Raw genomic sequence first — 12,066 nt, forward strand, 5'->3', positions numbered from 1 at the left:
GCGTTCTGGTTCCATTACTCAAGGGAAGCCCTTTGTGTGAAATCAATTGTGTTAAAATATTTAAACATTTAAAAAACAGAACTTAGCCTAAGTCTATCGCTGAAAGGTTTGTTTCCAATTCCATGCTAGTTTACTGAAGAAAAAAATATGCTGTAGAAATCAAGGATTTCCTAACAATGATTCCGAACTTCAGCGGCATTACACAATATGTTATTTAACAACTAGGCTAATAATTCCTCTCCACCACCCACCCCCACCCCACACACACACACACACACACACACACACACACACACACACACACACACACACACACACACACCACTAATACGATTGAAACTCAATAATACATACTCTGAGTTGAGCAGTGAATTGTATAATGTTGCAAACTTAGGTTAGACTATGTGGCTGGGCTTTGAGAGACATAGTAGCCTGAAGTCACAGATAAGATGCAGCATTACAAGATGAGGCTTTTGTGTTTTAAATCAGTGTGGCTTTTTGAGAAAAGTTTGTAGCTTTTTGGTCTGTGGGTTCGCACCTAGGCAGGACTTATCTGGATTATTGCCAGGTCTTCCATGGAGCTTTAAAGTCAATTATAAACCATGAATTACCGAAGGAGGCATCTAATAAATCCTGATGTTGGACAAATGTGTTAAATGTTCCATTCTAATGTGATGAGCCATAAGGGAGACTACCACTGTTAAAGGTGCACCATGCAGAAATCGCTCCGCCATTTCCTGGTTGCTAAAATTCGAATAGTTTGCCTAATTTCAGTTTACGCGACCAAACAAGCAGGTATAGTGTAGAGAATAATTGTACCATCTAAAACACTGTGAAATATATTTTCGACAACCAAAAATATAGTATTTTCAGCTGTTGGAAGCTGGTGTACAAAACCAAAAGTAAAAGATGCAAAAACAAAACTTAAGAATGTGAAGCATAGAAATAGCGCACGTAGAACAGATTTACTGCTTCTTAGACCTGCTTTCAATGAGAATGATAGATCTATAACTAACACTTCTATGTGAATTTGGTTAGGTCGCCCAAAACGTTACATATCGCAGCTTTAAAGTGCTACTGTGGTTATTAAGAGACCTTATGGGAGGACGAAAACACCAAAAACATCACAAAGATGCCACAACACAAACACAATCCCTCGGTTGTATACATTCAACAAGCCTATCTACTGTATTGAAATCTGTCTCACACCATGTGGGCCTATACATCTTCACCACACACACATCCCGACAGACTTCCATGACATCATCCCATTCACCATGACAGCCGGCAAGACATCAACCCACACAGCCTGTAGGACCTGAAGAAACAACAAGCCATCTGTTTGCTGAAGATAAAAGGCACAGCATTGCAATGCTGCCGTCTTAATGCGGCCTTCTCTATGGAAGCTCCATGTAATGGCGTCCTTGGGCCAGCTAAGTATTCCTGAGACAGGCATGGAGCAGAGCTATGTACGGCAAACACACACACACACACACACACACACACACACACACACACACACACACACAGTCGTGCCAGGACCGGACCTGACGGATCTATTGCCATGGTGACAACCCATCAAGGGGGACGTCGTTGCCTTGAAGTACGCTGCCGTTTACCTTTTGTTCTCAGTAATTAAAAGGGGATTATCTGTTTTTCTCCGGCGACGCAATTAAGCCCACTCTCTTGTTTTCTTTTGATAGTGCCTGTCAATGAGCTTTGATCAGAACCAAGTAAGGGAACTGAGAGAGACTGGAGTGATTATGTACAGTAAAGGACTACCCCTCAAGAGTTTGAAAATCACCCCCCTGCTTTATCGAGTCATTTACTATCAGAGGACAGAGAAATAATGAGTCATTGTGCAACAATACCATTGAAGTGCCAGCTAGAAGTCATTCAAAAAAATGTCAAACATGTCAAATAATGAACATACTATTGTCAAGTGGAGTGGGTTGCCAGGTAATGACAAGGACCAGTGAGGCAAGGCAAGTGTTCTGTGAGTCAGGTGAGCCACAGGTCACCACCGGGAGCTGAGCGTTTTGGAATGAAGTCATCAGGTAAGTGGGTTCTTAGATGAGATGATTGAATGTACCAGGGGGAGGATATCATTGTTAGGTGTAAAGAGTGCTGCCAGGTGAATTGGTCAGGTGAGATGATTGAATGTACCAGGGGGAGGATAGAATTGTTAGGTGTAAAGAGTGCTGCCAGGTGAATTGGTCAGGTGAGATGATTGAATGTACCAGGGGGAGGATAGCATTGTTAGGTGTAAAGAGTGCTGCCAGGTGAATTGGTCAGGTGAGATGATTGAATGTACCAGGGGGAGGATATCATTGTTAGGTGTAAAGAGTGCTGCCAGGTGAATTGGTCAGGTGAGATGATTGAATGTACCAGGGGGAGGATAGCATTGTTAGGTGTAAAGTGTGCTGCCAGGTGAATTGGTCAGGTGAGATGATAAAATGTTGCCAGGGGGGATAACATTGTTAGGTGTAAATACTTGATGATGAGGACAAAAACTAAAACGTGCACCCATGGAAGGCCCCAGGACCGGGTTTGGTAAACCCTGCTATATGACAATCTGATCTCAGCATCTAATTCCCATCTGCAACATTTTGACCCACTAAATAGTATTGTAAAAAAGGTTATCATTATGAGGTGATCATATGTGTGCTTATAGGGTTGCCAGATCAGTTGCCAGGTCACCCTCTGTGTGAGGCTTGCCAGGTGAGGTGGGGTTGAAACTCTGTAGCCTGTATATTCAGCATTCTCGGTAGCCATAGCTTTGCAGAGCTCCCAAGCAAGCCACATAAATAACAATGTCTGCATAGAAGGGAGTCGTTCTATCTTTTCCGAGAGGCGTTTTGAATAGGGATTACAGGGGGAAGCGTGCATGAGAGAGGATGACCTACTTTTAATGGGAATTCTAATTTAGTGTCGGAGCTCAGAGGGAAAATGAAAGCCGAGAAGATAAGGAGTTTTCCAACCAGCTGTGCTCTTTTAACACATTTTTAATAAAGGGGCTCAATATGAATGTAAATGGAGGATTCTGGGGGATTCCTTTAGGCCCTTTTTTCAAATCCCTTCATCTTTGGTAGAAATCGCTTCTATTAAAGGCTCTAACATTTCAGATGACGGCAATTCAGGCCCAGATAATCAATCTTTCCCTCCGATTTGTTTGCATTCCCACCGTAATGGACCCTCTATATACAAAAGTAATTCATCTGCGGTGGCAGTGAACCTATTGGACGGGATGTTCAATCTCTCTTTCCTGGACCATACTGTCAAAACATGCATTTTTCTAATACTGGTGTAATTAAATGTCATATTTCAAGGGACGGGAGATTAATACGCCAGAAAGACACGGTGGTAAGAAAACGAAACATATATTGAGCTGAGGGACAAACATCAGAGGCTGCGGCAACTGGCTCGCTTGTCTTGCTTTGGTTTTCCCTTTAAGAAATGACAAAACGGGGCACGTCAATTATAGACATAGCCTGGTGTGACTGGGGGAAGACTAGCTGAACACGTCAGCATGAGTCCGACTCACCTCCGCCACACTAGGCACAGTAACGCATTCAACTATGATGCACCCTTTGAGAAATATAGCCTAAGTGCACAGGTATATACTACCCTGCATGCACCAATGTACTGCATTGTTGGGAAGGGCTCTCAAGTTAAGCATTTTACTCTACTTGTGCATGTGATAAATAAACTTGAACATTTGAAACTAGAAGCACACAGATAATGTCAGCAGCCATTCAATCCAAAACCGCCCTATACACACCATTCCATCCAATCCAAAACCGCCCTATACACACCATTCCATTAAAACCCAAGACTGCCCTATACACACCATTCCATCCAACCCAAAACCGCCCTATACACACCATTCCATCCAACCCAAAACCGCCCTATACACACCATTCCATCCAACCCAAAACCGCCCTATACACACCATTCCATCCAACCCAAAACCGCCCTATACACACCATTCCATCCAATCCAAAACCGCCCTATACACACCATTCCATCCAACCCAAAACCGCCCTATAAACACCATTCCATCCAATCCAAAACCGCCCTATACACACCATTCCATCCAACCCAAAACCGCCCTATACACGACATTCCATCCAATCCAAAATCGCCCTATACACACCATTCCATCCAACCCAAAACTGCCCTATACACACCATTCCATCCCATTCAAATGCACACACTCCATGCTCAAACAGACAGACAGACAGACAGACAGACAGACAGACAGACAGACAGACAGACAGACAGACACAGGTGTGCAGTACACACGAGGGCCCATTAAAAAGTTAAATGAGGGCCTCCCGGGTGGCGCAGTGTTTAAGGGCGCTGTACTGCAGCGCCAGCTGTGCCACCAGAGACTCTGGGTTCGCGCCCAGGCTCTATCGCAACTGCGACCGGGAGGTCCGTGGGGCTTGGCCGATCAGCGGGCTGGGCGCAGTGCACGCTAACCAAGGTTGCCAGGTGCACGGTGTTTCCTCTGACACATTGGTGCGGCTGGCATCCGGGTTGGATGCGCGCTGTGTTAAGAAGCAGTGCGGCTTGGTTGGGCTGTGTATCGGAGGACGCATGACTTTCAACCTTTGTCTCTCCCGAGCCCGTACGGGAGTTGTAGCGATGAGATATAGTAGCTACTAAAAGTGAAATGACCAAATGACACCCCAACGTCATTAGCCACACATTTCCATAAAGTTATAAAACCTCTAGGAAACCTATCTAGGATAAAAACCTATGGGAACATTCTTTACATTTTAAATAAACATGTTTCTTCCCAGCCATTCCCAGCTCATCTTCAGTGTTAGGGCCCTGACCAGATGTACTCAGCCTAATGCAATTCCCTCATAGATTGGGTCTGCCTCCGGAGAGCCTAATGTGGAAACTTCCATTCAGGAACGGACACCGAGCCTCTCGCAGGGGCAAAGGCAGGCCGAGGGCGAAACCCAAATCGATGGCGCAACTCTCCCAGACGGAAAGAGAATCTCTCTTGGTTAAAGATTTCTTCCCGTCCCTCTCTCCTTCGCTCCCCTTCACGGGAAATGGAGAGCTGAAAGTGGGTGATGTCATCGTCAGGATCGATAGGATGAGAACTCTTAATGTGATTTCTGTTGGAATCATCATAAGCCCTCTGGGTCCTCAGGGGTGCCTAAAGGTGTGATTGACAACCCCCCCCCCCCCCCTTACTGAAAACCACAATGAGAAGAGGTACAGCGGTCAGAGTGGGTGGGGATAGAGCTGTGCTGTGCTGCACTTGAAACGCATTCAAATGAGGAGAGCGGGAGGATAGATAGCAACAAGATGAGAATATTGCCTAAATACATAACCTGTGAAAATCTCCTCTGTGTGATTTTCCTCGTCTTTCTTACTTAATCTCAACTTCTCTTCTTTCTCTCACAGTGGAAATGTGAAAGGGATTGTGTAACGCTCTTTGTGGCTGCAGCCAGTCCCCTTCCCTTCGTTTGACCTCCAGACGTATACATAAGAGATCAATCCTACAGACACTTTAGAGCAGGCAGCAGGAGGGGCAGCTATCAACACCACCAAGGACCCATGTGGGAGAACAGCATAACCCAAAGACCCAACATCGCCTCGACGTGCGAGAATGCTTGTGACACAGACTAGGCAGACCAGACCAGCGTTTGGAGATCGAGAAGTCAAAGAGAGAAGTGAAATATTCTTCCTTAGTTTATCCTTTTCTCAAACTCTAAAGGCACAAACTACATTGGAGACAATGTTTTAAGTAGCTGAACATGTTATTACTCCATCCTCGTGAATGTGACAAACTAACACATTTTCATTTTTGTCAACAACAAAAAACGTTATATCGAAGAAGCGCCTTTGATTTGACAGTCTGCACACAAGGACGTCGTTAAGGAGGGGGAAACATGAATGATTCATGGGGCCCTATCACTGATCTGACAGTGGCTCCGGGCATAACCACTATGCCCCCCTCAAAAACGAAATCTGGTTTCCAGAAAAGGAAAGAAAGGAAACAGATACAGCAAAATTACTCACTACGTTTTTTCCCAGAAAAAAATGAGAAAGATTTGAGTGGTAAGTCAGTGCAGACTGCCTGCCGAACTGAGTAGCCAGGCTAGTCAATATAGCTAGCTTGACAGCTTGCTAGCTACAGGTAGCTGCCTACCGTGAACTCACTCAGCTCGGTTAGAGCAGTAATTATTAACATGATGATGATGAGCTACCCCTACCAGCTATGACTATGTTGTGTCTTTACTATCATTAAATTAAGACTTTTCGTTTTTATCAAAGATTCTCTGTAATTAGCATTTACGCGATTAAACTGATCTTAAGTCTACCCCTTCCTTTTTCGAACATTCTGTTAAAAATCGCGCAACTTTTCAGCGTCCTGCTACTCATGCCAGGAATATAGTATATGCATATGATTAGTATGTGTGGATAGAAAACACTCTGAAGTTTCTAAAACTGGTTAAATCACGGCTGTGACTATAACAGATCGTGTGTTTCATTGAAAAACGCAAGAAAAACTGCTCTCTGAAAGCTAAAAATAATTTCCATAAGTCACTTCCATGAGTTGTTAAAAGAGGACAAAATTTAATATCGACCTGCATGCAATTCATACAAATTCCACACGATGTCGCCATTGTCGTCATTTTCAATTGAATTTTTTGTTGGAAAATCCAACTATCTGGATTCCGTTTCTTCGGGTCTCCACCAGGATCTTTTCAATGTGGACATTGGCAGCCATTGATTTGCAGACGAGGAGCTATTGAATATACATCGCCCTGTAATCATTTTGATAGATTATAAACGTTTACTAATACCTAAAGTTGGATTACAAAAGGATTTCGAAGTGTTTTGTGAAAGTTTATCGTCAACTTTTTTAATTTAAAAAAATGACGCAGCGTTTAAAAACAATGTTTTTTTCTGAATGACACAGCTTCCATAGAAAGCTATTTTGGGTATATATGGACCGATTTAAACGAAAAAAAGACCCAATAGTGATGTTTATGGGGCATATAGGAGTGCCAAGAAAGAAGCTCGTCAAAGGTAATGAATGTTTTATATTTTATTTCTGCGTTTTGTGTTGCGCCGGCTAAGCTATATCTTTGTCGCATTCAGGCATTTTGGGGTGTTGCATGCTATCAGATAATAGCTTCTCATGCTTTCGCCGAAAAGCATTTTAAAAATCTGAAGACCTCCGTGGAGACGCACTGGAGGTCTGGAGCGGAGAGCTGGCACAACGCGTCCTGGCTGGATGCTCACCCCAGTCCGGCAACTGCGGGGCGCTGGCACAGGATGTACTGGGCTGTGAAGTCACACCGGAGACACAGTGCGCAGAGCCGGCGCAGGATATCCGAGGCCAAAGAGACACACTGGAGACCAGGAGCGCTGAGCCGGCACAATCCGTCCTGGCTGAATGCCCACTCTAGCATGGCAAATGCGGGGAGCTGGCACAGAGCGCACCGGGCTGTGGATGCGTGTGGCTCAGGTCTAAACCCTGACTCCGCCAATCTACCCCCCCCCCCAAAAAACTATTTGGAGCTGCCTCTCGGGCTTCCGTCGTTGACTTAACTCCTAGTATCGTCGCCGTTCCTCTCTCGCTGCCTCCATCTGCTCCCTTGGACGGCGATACTCTCCGGCCTGCGTCCAGGGTCCTTCTCCATCCAGGATGTCCTCCCATGTCCACTCCTCCTGGCCACGCTGCTTGGTCCGTTTTTGGTTGGGATCTTCTGTAACGGCTCTGGTCGAAAGGAGTGGAGCAAAGCGCAGCGTGGAAAGTGTTCATGATATTTTATTTAAAAAAAACACTCAAACAAAATAACCAAAGTGAAAACGAAAGCGAACAGTTCTGTCAGGTACAGACACTAAACAGAAAACAAGATCCCACAAACTCAGGTGGAAAACAGGCTGCCTAAGTATGATTCACAATTAGAAACAACGATAGACAGCTGCCTCTAATTGGGAACCACACTCGGCAAAAAACAAAGAAACAGAAAACATAGAATTTCCCACCTGAGTCACACCCTGACCTAACCAAACATAGAGAACAATAAGGATCTCTAAGGTGACCGGGTATAGTGGTAATAAATTATTTAATCTGAAACATGGATCATTGGTAATTTCTTAATTAAAACTGACTACAATACCATATATTAGAAAATAAGTTACCAATTGTGTAGTTATTTATAATAAAGCATCGTAAAAATCTCATGACATAGACAGCTTTTGTTAACAATAGGAACTAAAAATGTTTGCAATACTGTTCCTATTGGTTAACGAATGAAGGTGGAAACTAGAATCTGTACAATTGTAGTATAGAGCAGCAGAAGCTTCTAGTTAGTACATTTAATAACACATATTGTTCAGTACGTTATTTTAACCTGCAGCATTCTGATTTCTATGTTAGGGGCCCGGTAGTTGTTTTTTTCATGGGGCCCCAAAATTCTGGCAACACCCCTGCCTGCACATGTGCAGTTCAGCGCGTGACGACTGTTAGACCCGATGGCATGTTGCTGTGAATGTGCTTAGCTAGCCGCCATCGCCATGACATCACCTACAAGCGTTATCAGGGATTTCTATTGGAGATGCAGTTTCTACATCTTCATACTAAACCATATTTGATAGCGTGCATGTTAGGGTTGTGTCGTTTAAACCAATTTGGGATCCCTAACCAAATGCTTTAAATTACAGTGCAGTGACCACAAAACTACCACTAACAGCATCATCAAGGCTAAAATAAACATTTAACAAATACCTAACGCAACAATGCTGTAAGTAGGATATATGAATCTTTCTAATTATTTGCCATTTTCATTAACAGTTGGAAAAATGTCAGAGAGTGAGACAGGGAAGTGACAACAGTGAAGTCCTGTATGGTGATGAAATGCTGACTTTGCAAGGTGGAACTGAGCTACAGTGGCAGTACAGGTGCTGAAAAAGCGGCACCGTGAGACCCAACCTGTTGCTGGCAGCAGTGCATTAAGGGACGGAGTGAGAAAATGATTGCAGTTGATATGCAGCCATGGTCATACTCACACACAAAGCTACCCTTAAACACCCACACAATCATAATAATATTAATTTATAAAATGTGTAAAACGCTTTCAATATACAGAATAATCTAATCTCAAAGTGCATAAAATCAAATTGAAAAAACAAATTGACAAAAATAGACACCTAGACAGGCAACTGAAACAAAGAAGAGAGCTGACACTACAAGGGACAAGGACACCAAGGAGCACAGCTGTCAACAGAACACCTTCCTAAAGAGAAAAGTCTTTAGGCCCATTTTAAAGGAACCCAGCGTCTGTGGTGCCTTCAGGTGGTCCGGGAGGGCATTCCAGAAACACACAAACACAAGCGCACAGACACACAGACAGTTGTATTGGCGAAATAAAATACCTTAATAAATACTTAATGGACTGGCAAGGGCCTTGAGAGAAAGTGCAAAAGAGAGAGAGGGCAAGATTAGAGATTTTATGATATGATGGCTACACTGACTCATAATAGACCCTGGCCTGCCAAAATGGAGAGAGAGAGAGAGAGGGGGGTCCAACGACAGCCAGAGAGCGCTGGCAGTTTCTGGGGGATGTGTGGGGGAGTTAATCTGTAGGGAGAAACCGAAGGCATTTTGACTAAAAGGGTAAAGCCAGGAAAGAGCAACGGGGAAAATATGCACAGAGATTACAGTGTGAGATTTGTGGGTTTAAAAGGGGCTTAAAGGGGAAGTTGTTGTTTTTTGACAACCAAATCTCTATTTTTTGATGTAAATTGCATATTATAGGAGGGTCTATACACCTTTGTGATTTCACGTTTTAGAGAAATTTACCCCAAACAGCAAATCACTTCCTCATCCCCTCAGGTTGTATTAACAAACCCCTGTATACCGGAAATCCCCAAAAGTTCCCACAAGGTAAAAAGTAAAAGACAGAAAATTCTCCCTGATGGGGGCATTTCCCAGGCCCCCACAAGGACAGATACTATTTTAGGCTTAGGTGCTAGGTTTAGGATTAGAATTAGGGTTAGGATTATGGTTAGGGGTTAGTTTTAGGGTTAGAAGTTAGGGTTTAAGAAAAAGGTTAGATTTAGGGCTAGAGAAAAGAGGATTTGGAATGTATATCAATTTTAGGTCCCCACTAGGATAGTAAAACATATTGTGTGTGTGTGTGTGTGTGTGTGTGTGTGTGTGTGTGTGTGCGTGTGGACAAAAACACATATTCATGACATATGAGTGTTGGTGTTGTTTTCTCAATGGGTTTAGAGGACCTTTCAGGGGATCATAGGATCACAGTTAATTACATGTGGGGGAGCAGTTCACCTTCACAGTGAATAACAATGCATGACCATACCAAGCATGGGTGTAAAAACAGAGACACAAACACTCCAAGACTTGATTTGTATGCTGGTGTAAGGGGCTCATATGGTCTGCTTCATATATCAGTTGTGTGTTATCCTAATGGTTATAAGGAATGGAAAGGAAAGCTGGCCTTGAAGTGGCACTTAAGGGGCATTAACACCAAAATGGTTTGGTGTGTTTTTTCCCCGAACTCTGACGCATTTACCCCCTTAGTTGGGTTTGTTTGGACTGGTGTGAACAATATCCCCACTCAGAGCGTACTAAACAACGCACCGTGGTTCTCTAATTAAAAGGGTAGTCTGGGTCCAATTAAATTATTACCTGGCGGGGTTCACTGCATGTGAGTACGCAGTCTGGACCAAACACAGGAAAAGAAACACAGCATTATTATCGGTTGTTTGACTTGAGAGCTCTGAAACCTTCTGTGTGTAGCAAGGCATCCACGAGCACATCCATGCAGATTAAGGGAGACAGGGGCTGTACCGGGGATACATGCTATTGACTATAGACTATTCACGTGGCAGTTAAAGAGTCTTTCCCGCTGTTTCCTCCTGCATATTGTTGGAAGATTGGGTCACACAAGTGATGCTTCATGATAATCATAAATGGATTTAACTTGACATTTTTGTCAAATAAACAAATTACCTTGCTGTTAGGAAAAATTTACTTACAATGACTGAGATATGTGGTTGTCCCACCTAGCTATCTTAAGATGAAGGCACTAACTGTAAGTTGCTCTGGATAAAAGCATCTGCTAAATCACTAAAATGTAAAAAATATAAATGTTTGGTTTAGGAATTTTTGTTCGTTTGACATTTGGCAATGTGGAACTAAAATAATAGTTGAACTCTGATTCAAACTACAGCTCAAAACTATGTGTGGAAACATCCGTACATCCTCCTTCACATTATCAACAGCACACATGGTCCAACTAAAACATGATTTCCGCTTTTAACCCCTCTGACTCGGAGAGATGCGGTGGGCTACGACATTTTGGGCGCCCAGGGAGCTGTTGTTGATGGGGGTTACCTGCCTTGCTCAGGGGCAGACAGACAGATCTTTCACCTTGTCAACTCTTGGATTCAAACTGGAAACCTTTCTGTTACTGGCCCAATGCTCTATCCGCTAGGCCACCTGCCACCCAGATGCTCTCTGTATGGCAGCAGTGGATGGCATCGGCAGTTGTCAATAACATTTTAGCATAGTGAGACAATGAATGCGGCCTTTCTCCTCTGTCCGGCGCGAGACGTTAACGGGGGGTGCTTGTGCCAATGGGGCAGCAGTGTGACATCATTCAAACCTTCAGCAGATCAACAAGGACATCCCAACCACCAAGTCACGACACTGAAGGGCCCCTCACAAAAGACGGAGTCACAAAGTCCAACATGCAGGGGCGGCCGGAGGACTGGATTGACCCATGTTGCAGACATCATCAACAATGGCCTTTCTATGTGACTCCATAACAACCACCAAACCACCCCCTTTAGCCACCACTACTACTACTACTAACCCCTTCAGCTCTTCACCCCTCACATTTTCACAATAGCAGGCCTGTGGCTCGACGCCGCCCTCGGCCCCCACCAAACTGTCTGCTGAGCTTCCACGAGTTCAATGGGCCTGTTATGATGGTAGCAGCTACTGTAGTCAACAGGCCGGGCTGAACCAGAGAAGAGCTGGGCGGGCTGGCCCAGAGAGGG

The sequence above is a fragment of the Oncorhynchus clarkii genome, chromosome 33 (genome assembly GCF_045791955.1).
Source record: "Oncorhynchus clarkii lewisi isolate Uvic-CL-2024 chromosome 33, UVic_Ocla_1.0, whole genome shotgun sequence".
Classification (NCBI taxonomy): domain Eukaryota; kingdom Metazoa; phylum Chordata; class Actinopteri; order Salmoniformes; family Salmonidae; genus Oncorhynchus; species Oncorhynchus clarkii.